Source organism: Acinonyx jubatus, chromosome D4 (genome assembly GCF_027475565.1).
Source record: "Acinonyx jubatus isolate Ajub_Pintada_27869175 chromosome D4, VMU_Ajub_asm_v1.0, whole genome shotgun sequence".
Classification (NCBI taxonomy): Eukaryota; Metazoa; Chordata; class Mammalia; order Carnivora; family Felidae; genus Acinonyx; species Acinonyx jubatus.
The window spans coordinates 71,030,754-71,040,901 of NC_069391.1; the positions used below are offsets into that span (position 1 = coordinate 71,030,754).

At 41.5% G+C, this 10,148-nt stretch overlaps 1 non-coding gene across 1 annotated transcript; it reads left to right on the forward strand.

The window, feature by feature from the left end:
• Positions 1–2,093: 2,093 nt before the first annotated feature.
• On the forward strand, positions 2,094–2,199 carry LOC113596162 (U6 spliceosomal RNA). The gene has a single exon (XR_003416903.1). It is a non-coding gene; the product is annotated as a U6 spliceosomal RNA (small nuclear RNA).
• The last annotated feature ends 7,949 nt before the right edge of the window (positions 2,200–10,148 follow it).

Below are 10,148 nucleotides of genomic sequence, written 5' to 3' on the forward strand. Positions count from 1 at the left end.
TGTCTCTGCATTCCAAGCGCATCACCCCTTGTAGTGTCTGAAGCTCTGCCATATGGGAGGCTTTCCCCGTGATGGTTTTTCAGGGCTTCCCCTGAGAGGTGACATGGTGCAGTGATACTTTATTTTTTGTTTGCATTCACTTAGTAAACTGACCCATCTGTGAATCAAGCTTGTGTATTTCCTCTCCCATCAGTTAGTTATAGAAAATGCCCATGTGACAAGAGTGTGAGCTGAGACAAAGGCACCAGACAAACATGGGTTCTGACAGCTGTTCATTACCTTATTTGTGTCTCCTGGACCACCTTGAGCCTGATTTTGCATGTACCACATCTGCTTGATTAATGATTGCTGCTAGAACGCCCCAATGTTATGTATTGGTGGATCTGAAAGTATCCAATTTATGATGAGTAATTCTGACCATACGGTCACTTAATTCCCGAGGGCAGATGTGCAGTTTCTAAAAGATCTAGTATTATCCCAAGACCTATTTTTTGAATGGAATATAGTTTTTCTGCTACATGTGACATGACATTGACTTTCTTCCAAATCATAGGAGTTTCTGCTGCGGCCATCCTGTTGGGTCTTCCCAGAGTCCTACACAATGTCTTTCTCTACCACGATCTGTCTAGTATCATGGAGTCTGCTGAGCCATAGAAATAAAATGTCAGCACTTCAGAACCAAAACCTGAAGTACTACAGAGAACTATTTTTTTCTGGACCTTAACAGAAGTTGATAATAGCCTTTAAATCAACATGGTGAATTGGTAGTTTCTGTATTCCTAATGCAGAATATACTGCCTGCAAAACCCAAAAGAACCTATCAAAGGTTGGGTTTCATTCTTTGTGGTAGGAAATATGACGTATTTCCCCACTCTCTGGACTGGATATGCATGTCTAAGGCATCCATACTATTTGCCACTTCTTGCTCATCAGCTTCAATTGACATGATGTAAATTCTCTCCAAAATATCCAGAAAGTTGAAGGTTAGCAAAATATGCCATCTCAAAATATGCCACTTTGGCATAGGCTTATTTTGAGCTGAAGGCAGTTGAAAAGAAGTAAATATAAGAGTATCTCTTTGCCCTCCCCTTATTCGCTTAGAGGCAGGATACAAATTTATAAAGGTGTTTCCCTTTCCTTCTCTACCAGGAAGGACAGAAGTTAACCACCAGAGATAACCAGGTCTTTATCGGCCCAGAGAGGAAACCAAAGGAATCTATATAACAAACCTTGCAACTAGCCCTTATCTACCTTTAGTTTCCCCATTTTTTTGCCTTCCCACAGAATGCTGCCCCTGGAACTCAAAGTCTCTTACCTTTGTCTTGTACATCTCTAAAAATATATTGCTCTTTTGTTAACATGTTATATAAACCCACATTCTAACCACCCCTTTGAGTTAGTCATCTCTGAGTGCTCCCAAGTACATGCACAGTGCACAAGTTAATAAAGTTCTGTTTTTCTCTTGTTAATCTGTCTTTTGTCAGGCGAATTTACAGAGCCCCAGACAGTGAACCTCAGATAGGTAGAAGGAAAATAGTTCCCCTTTCCTACACAATCCAGGTCCCTTCAATCTGTTGTATGCCAGAGGTCATGAAAATTAGCACAACCTTGGGATAGGACCGTGAATGTGTATCCCATGTGTTTTTGTTTACTCTAATTTCTGGGGCGGGTGGGGGTAATTTCAAGGGCTACTACTTAGCTTTCTTACTACAAACATTCCTAATCTATAGGTCAAGGAACCCATTTGAAATTTCTGCTAACTGCTAAATATGTGCACTTGAATTATCCATTTGGGGAGCAAGGAAGTGACAACCAAGCGGGTCCATAGAGACAATAACCCCTCCTGTGGGATAGACCTGGGTCAGAACTCCATTTATTACCTTTACTAACTGAACTCCTTATACCCCTACTGTAATGCAGAGGAAAGCAAGATGGCACATGGATCTCCTGGTATCAGATTGAACTTGGATGCTGTATTTGACAAACCTTGAAAAATCTGGAAATTCCCCTTTCCAAGTGTGCCATTACCCAAGTAAATGGCTATAGGTCCCCCTTGGGAAGGATGGAAGAATCACTGTTGTATGTAATTGCTGGTGTTAGCTTCAGCAGCACGTATACAGAATTGGAAAGATACAGAGAAGATTAGCATGACCCCTGCGTGCAGATGACATGCAGATTCATGTATATACCTGCTGCAATGTCAGAGACCCCTTCATCATCTGGACCTGGATGCTCCTTCAGTCAGTGGGTCCTGCATCTGGGAGTTGACTCCAGTGTGGAAACTGGGCAAAAGTTTGTGACTTTCCACTGGGGAGTGTTGCCTTCTACTCATCTATTCCTAATTTTTCTGATAGATATAGATATAGATATTTAGATATAGATTTGACAGTACCCTGGGCAGTTGGCTGCTTATTGATCTTGCCTCTAGGAACACCACATATTTCAAGGCATCTCTAAGACCGTATTAAGTCAGACCCCTCTTGGCTGCCATTCAGACCTTGCTAACCATGCTATTCCAAGATCCTATCATCCCCTTTGCTTCTAGGGAACTCAGTTCTGTAACAGCTACTAATTCAGCCCACAGAAGACAGGCGTTACTGAGCATTGCAGTGATGTTCCTCCTTAGTTCATTCCTTATTGCTTTAATAAGTGGAGTGCTCTCCAGGCCCTCTTAAAGGAAATGACCAGCTGGTAGGTTTTCCAGTTGTATATAATAGATCCATTCTAGCATACTTAGCTCTCTAAGCCTTCTGAGCTCTTTCTCACCGTTTTCCAGAGCCTCTCTAATTTAATGCCAGCTGTCATTTTTTCCAAGCCTGTAGAACCATCACTTAGAGTTCTTGCCAGGGAGTTAAATAAATCCTGTTTCACTAGCGAGTTCCCTCATATGGTAAATCTTCCTTCATCTAGCTTTATATGCCACCTTCTTGATCTGGCATCTTCAAGACTCACTTCCAGACATATTTTCCCGGTTCCTGCCAGCACATGTTACCCATGTCCTGTAGCAACTTTGATGTATAATCCCTCCTAGTCCCTGACACATCCAGCACTTCTCCAGGCTGGCTATGCCGAGGTTTGACCATATTTAAGGGCCTGATCATATTTAAAGTCCAGGTGGACTCTAAGAGAGCAGATCCTAAGGAGGTTATTTGTTGTCTTGTTTGGCACCTACCTCATTTGAGGCCTCTGCAGAGTCTTAAACAAGGTGGGTTTTCTCTCTTCCAAAAGAAGTAGGCCACTTCTGCTGGCCTGGTGGGCTCAGAGAGATTAAGGGTACGAAGTTCACTGGTTCATCTACCTACATGTCTTCATCTCAAATCTCAGAGTTCCACTCTTTCCCTCTCTGGGTGCTGTACTGGTATAGGAGATTTGCCTAGGCCTAGAATTCTCTAAAGCTCTGCCAATATTATACTTAACTTCTCTGTCTAATCTTCAGCTGTTTCCACCCTCTGGCTTCAGGTGATGAGAATCTTTTCGAATGCTACCACGGAGGCCTCTGACACTCACACTTTACTTTGAATTATTAAGAGGTCTGAACCTGTCATTTTCTTTCTTCACTAAATCAATGCTACTTAGCAACAGCCACTCAATTTCACAGTCTTTGCAGTTGCTATTTCCCCATATCTCTCCAGCGCCTGGGAAATTGTACCAGGCAGTGCATTCCCTCCACCTGCCTCCCATCCCCTTCTCCTCACAGGGAAGTCTTAGAAGTTGCCTGCTATGGCTTCCCAGAGACTATGTCAGTCCATCACCTACCACCTGTGATCCAGCTGGCACGTTAGATCCAACTAGAAATGTCTATCCTTAGCCTCTGCTTCTCAGATATATTTCTGATACAAAGCACCTGAGGTTGAGTTTCTTAAAAGTGGAGACTGAGATGGGGATTCTTATTCAAGTAACTCACTAGAGGAGTATTCTCAGGAGAAAAGAAGTGAACAATGCCTGATAGAGCCAGGCGTAAAAGCTAATCATGAATGTGGTCTCAATCAAAGACTTAGCTTTAGTCTTTGAACCCAGGGGAAGCTTTGGAACACATGTGGCAACAAATAACCTCACCCTAAGATCAAGAACCAGTCTTTCATCCCTTAGTACCAGTCAATTATTGCCTGAAGTTTGTTGGGTGGGTACCTTGTAGCTTTCCAAGTGAGGAAGCTCCCATTCGGCCAAGGATAATGCTCTAGATGAAGGGTCGGCTGTGAGTGTTATCAGCTAGCACTTGGAGCGCTAAAGGATGGGCACACTGGCAGATGCAAAGGATCTGTGCACTGCCACTATCCGTACAATAGATCAGCAGTACATCTGAGATTCCACAGTTCAAACCAGCTGTCAGATGATGCCAATATGTGGTCCAAGGACCACGCTTTGAGTGGCAAGAAAAAGATTATTTTGTTTTCAGGTTTTTCTACCTTTTACCCCCTGCATCACTTTTCCTTTCCTTTCCTTCATGCTTCCTCTTTCCAGTTATGCTGATTCTACATCTGATCTTCACACCAGCTTGTAGGACAGCATTCAGAGGATGTGGACATCTTGTAAGTTTCTTTCATCAGAAAGGGAAGAAAAACCTCAATTTATTGGTCTGTTTTTCTACTGATGCATCAGTTGCCTACACCACAGTTGATTTTAAGCAGGTTACTTCCTTCGCCTGGATGAATAATAGTTCTTTTTGGTTTTTTAAAATTTATTTATGTTTATTTTCTTTTATTTGAGTAGAGTTGACACACAATGTTACCTTAGTTTCAGATGTACAATTTAGGGATATGACAAGTTTTTGCATAATGCTGTGCTCACAATTATAGCTAGAGTTCTTATGGGCGGGTCTTTTAAAAAAATTTTTTTAATGTTTATTTCTGAGAGAGGGAGAGAGACAGAGTACAAGCTGGGGAGGGGTGGAGAGAGAGGGAGACACAATCTGAAGCAGCCTCCAGGCAGCTCTGAGCTGCTGTGCTCTCAGCACAGAGCCCAACCTGGGGCTCGAACCCATGAACTGTGAGATCATGACCTCAGCCAAAGTCTGATGCTTAACCAACTGAGCTACTCAGGTGCCTCTGGGTGGGTCTTTTTAAATATTACAGTCTTAGGAGCTAATTCGAGAACAAGGCAGGACTCTCAACTTTTTGTAAGAAGACTAACAATAACAAAGCCACCTTAAAGTAGGAACCACAACCAATCTTTTGATTTAAGCATAGCACTGAAAGAAGCATTTACAAGCCAAATTACTGTGGGATCTCCTGCTTGGATGGGGGGGGGGGGGCACCAAATGTGGGATGACCAGATAGGGTGGAAGCCAGTGGCATGGGCAGAGAAAGAATTCACCCAAGGCCGAACAAAGGAGATAGAAGTTTATTGAATACTCAGCAAGGGAGCAGCTGGCTGGACAGCAGAGCAGAGGCTGGCTGCTTTGAGGTGGGTGGGGGGCTGTAGTTAAAGGGGGAAGGTGAGGAGGTATGGGTACGGAATTTTACTTTCTTGGTACTTGTGTCCAACCCATTGGATATTTTGAGGTAGGTTGCCTAATGTGCCTGTGTGTATTCGGACAGAGAGTTACTGTGGGCCCTTCCACCTTTCTCAGGTTTCCTCTGTTCAAGTTAATTGCCTAAAAGTGGGCTCTACAATTACGTCCAACTTATTTAGAAATGCTGAGATCCCCCAAAGTTAAGGAATGTGTTCAAGTTCACACAGGAAGTGAGTGGCAAAGATTGGATGATATAGGCCTTGGGACCCCTCTTACTGTGCATGACAATTAATTTGAAATTGGATCTCTGGACCTTGAAAACAATGTTTGAAGTCGGGCTGCCAGCCATCATTTTTATACGTATGTTTTATTCTTAGAGCACAGTGGAGTAGAGCACCAACATGTAAACATGAACATAGAAACACTATGTCAAAGACAAGGATTGGGAATGTTAAAAGATGCTCTAGAGTAGACTGAAAGGTCTGACTTGGTTTAGGATGCCGACATTCACTTTAGAGAAAATCTCCCGTCATCGTAGCATCATCCTCCTTACTGTGGGAAATTTTTAATAAGACTGTGATATCTGCTTCAGATATGAGAAGATGACTTCTTTTATTGCTCTCTGCTTTTCCTTAAGTGTTGTCATTTTTCATGGCATAGAGGTGACCTCGAAAGAGAATATGTTCAGTACAGAACAGACTATCCTCTCTCTATTCACATTAAAATAAGGACATTATCACCACAATCATTAACATTATCCTGCGCCTCCTTCTTCTGGTCCCCCTCGTCTCTTCCCCCTCCCTCCCCATCATCAAATTGTTAACTCTCACCGAGGGCTAATTATGTCTCAGGCAAAATGTTATGAGCTTTATAGGTATCATCTCATTTAATCCTCAAAACATTTGTATGAAGCTAATACAATTTTTTTTTTTTTTTGAGAGAGAGAGAGAGAGAGAGAGAGAGACAAAACATGCCAGCAAGCTGGGGAGGGGCAGAGTGGGGTGGAGAGAGAGAGTCCCAAGCAGGGTCCACACCCAGGGCAGAGATCAATGTGGGGCTCAATTCTACCACCATGAGATCACGACCTGAGCCGAAATCAAGAGTTGGTGGCTTAATCAACTCAGCCACCCAGGCACCCCAACTAATATGCTTACTAGACTCATTTTACAGATGAGAAACTAATGTAGAGAGGATTTTAACATTTTCCCTGATAGGGAAAAATCTGTCACAAGATGGCTGACAGGACTAATAGGGAAATTCCAGTCCCCCACTGAAGACTCCCCTTTGGGGTTCTTCTTCCTACCCCGCTTGCCGCAGGTGCCAAATTACTGCTAATGTGGAAATGTGGAAGTAACAGACAACAAATTGTTCCCTCTATTTAATGCTCAGGACTCAGACCTCTGGAGAGTGATCTCCTCTGAGCCTGCTGGTGTGAAATAAACCTCTGCCTTCCAAGATCTCCGAGTGCCACTTGGTTCTTCCGCCGGGTGATCCAGACCAGGTTCCGTAACATCCCCACAGTCACACTTCGAGTTTGTAATAGCACCTGGATTTGAACTGAAGTTGGCTCATATTAGAATTTAGTATCGTAAACATAGTGACCTATGTTGGGCAGTTAGATCAGAAGGCAAGTCAGTTTCAAAGGAAGGTAAATGTCATCAATTTAGTTTAGAAATATATTGCATTTATGTTGGTGAATTCAGGGGAACACTTATAGGCCAACAAGAAATCCTAGAGAAGGACAAGATAAGAAGCTCCCTGTTGCAGAAGGATGTTGTCTTGTAACCACAAGAGTAAAAGCACAGAAAATGACTACAGTTTGAAAAAATGGAACACTAGATATTTTTTTCTTGGTTTCTCTGACAACAGGGGCCACTCTTCATAATAATTTTACTAAGAAATGTTTATGCAAATAAAGTACATGTTATCAGGCATAAAATAACATGTGTTTTAGACGTTTCCTTAGAAGTCTGAGAAGTGTGGGAGGAATGTCTGCTGTGATAGAGAAGAGGGCAAAATGGGATAGACTTACGTAATGGTACAAAGGGATTTTCCTGAGCCCACATACTCTAGAATTTGGTGGGTACAAGAAAATGATTATATCTTTTTTTAATTTGTGTATAGGTTTTATAAGTAAATGAAATGTATTGTGTATTCACACTGCTTTATTTTCTCTGACACCAGTGCTGCATTGGGAAAAAAGAAAAAAAAAAAAAAACAGGGAAAAGAAAGGGTAGGTGAGTCAATAAACCTTATAGGACTGGCAGGTATGATGAAGGGGAGTAAAAAGCAATCCCCCCCCTTGATTTCTAAATTCTTGGTTAGAATAGGACTCCTATTACAAGAAACACATCCAGGAAAGAAAAACAAACATGTTTATTAACATGTATATGTTGTGTATACCTGAAAGATACCCAGGGAAAAATGAGTAGTAACTCTTCCAATTCAAGTTTAATACCATCTTCTGAGAAAGACAAAAGGAAAAGAGTTTGGGGGAGGGCAGCTGGGAAGGTGACCAGGAAAAGCCTGGTAAACAGGGATAAGGTTTGTTATGCAGATGTAAGTTTGAGCCTTTTCCCATTGATAAGATTCTCTTGTGATTTAGAGCCATCCTTTTCTTTTTAGTTCAGAGAGGGAGACACCCTTTATAAATGGAGATTCTCTTTATAAATGTAAATTTCCCTTACAAAAGGATAACTTACATTATGTTTTCAGAGCTTTTTCTGGATCTGCTGTTTCTTAAAATAACCAGCTCAAAATAATTCTTATGCCAAAGAGGCATATTTTGGGGTAGATTCTGCCAGCCATCATTTACATTATTAATAATAAAATATACACCAAACTACTTAGGTTGATTTCTTAGGTGATGAGTGGATTGGAAACAAAAAACAATTTGTTTTTAAGTTCATTTATTTTGAGAGAGAGAGAGAAAGAGAGAGAGCATGAGCAAGCAGGGGAGGGGCTGAGAGAGAGGGGAAGAGAGACTCTCTTAACTATGGGAATTATTCTTAAGTTTAATCTGGTCCGGCAACAGCTTTTCAGAGGACCTAGACGAACTCATACCTTTATGTGGGAAAGGTGGAAAAGTAAGACTATATATCCATATTTGCTTGTATTTATATGAAATACACTAGAAGAATATAGAAAACAAGAAGTTAAGGGAAGCAAAAGAAATGGGGTGGTGGTAATGCATTGGGTGGAGAGAGGGGAGAGAGCAAGACTTTTGGAATGTGTTATCTATGCAAAAAAAATTTTAAAGGCTCTTGGAAAAAGTAATAAAATAACATCCAGAACTGTGTTTAACAGCCTCAGCAGAGTGTACACAATGAGAGAGTGGTAAATGCCTTAAAAATCTCAGAGTACTTACCTAGAGAAAGTCCAAAAAAATCAAAAGCTGACCTCTATAAGGTCACTGCAAGTCTCAGGACTTAAAATTTGATATTATGATATTTAAAGTTTTTTTTTTCAATGCTTATTTATTTTGAGAAAGAGTACACAAGAGCAAGGGCAGAGATAGAGGGAGAGAGAGAATCCCAAGGAGGCTCCATGTTGTCAGTGCAGAGCCCGATGCCGGGTTTGATCTCATGGCTGTGAGATCATGACCTGAGCCGAAATCAAGAGTCCGACATGGAACTGACTGAGCCACCCAGGCACCCCTGATATTATAATATTTAAATATTGTGAGATTATAAAGCAAGAACAAAAATTGTAGAGAGGAACCCACTTCAATAGAAACTTAAGTGCCTGAATGTGATTGAGATTATAAGCCTTTAGAAAATACTATAGACTTTAAGCTGTAGAATTACTATAGACTTTAATACTATAGATTATAAGCCTTCAGAAAATACATAGATGGTATCTATGTAATTCTTCTCAAGCAATCTTTTGTAAAGCCAATATTTTCAGGTTATTAATTAAATTATTTGTCCTGTTCCTTCAGCTGATCGGAGTATTCTAGCCTCAATGGCTAAACACTTGGGTCCGTTACTAGGGGTAGAGATGTGAAAGGGATACACTCTGACTTCAGACAGTTCTTTCTTGGTCTTCCATGAGCAAAATAAGAAACACTTGCAAGTTTCTGTAAAGCAGAGGTATATGTACTTCCCTAGCAGATGAATAAAGAGGCAGTGCCAGAAGAAAGAGGACAGAACAGATTAATTCTTCTTGAAGGCATTGGGGGATGGGTGCTTCATGAAGATGACATTTGAAATAGATGCTTAAACCCAATTGTTATTTGTATGTTTGTTTTTCTGAGTTAAGGAAGGGGGATGGACATTCCAGATGGAGGGAACTTTTGAAATAGTTGCGTGGAGATGTGGAAGGTCATGGTGGACGCAGGGGCACTAGAGCAAGCCCACGAGTGTGAGTGAAGGGAATGGCAACAAGTGAGTCTAGAGAGTGAAGGGATGCCGTCCTAAGCATTTTGGACTTTGTATTAGAAAAAAAAAAGGGGGGGGGCGGTTAGGCATCGATGGTTCTAGAGAGGAGTGTGATGTGTTGGGATTCATGGGCTGTGCAGGAGGGATATAGACTATAATGGGAAAGGACCAGAGTCAGGGAGGTCAGATCTAAGGTTATCAAAATAATCCAAATGAGAGATGACAGAGGGCTGCAGTGATGCAGGGGCCATTTCCAGGCCCAATCAGTAATATATGGAGACAACTGGATAGGAAGATAAAGGGGGAAAAGTAGTCAA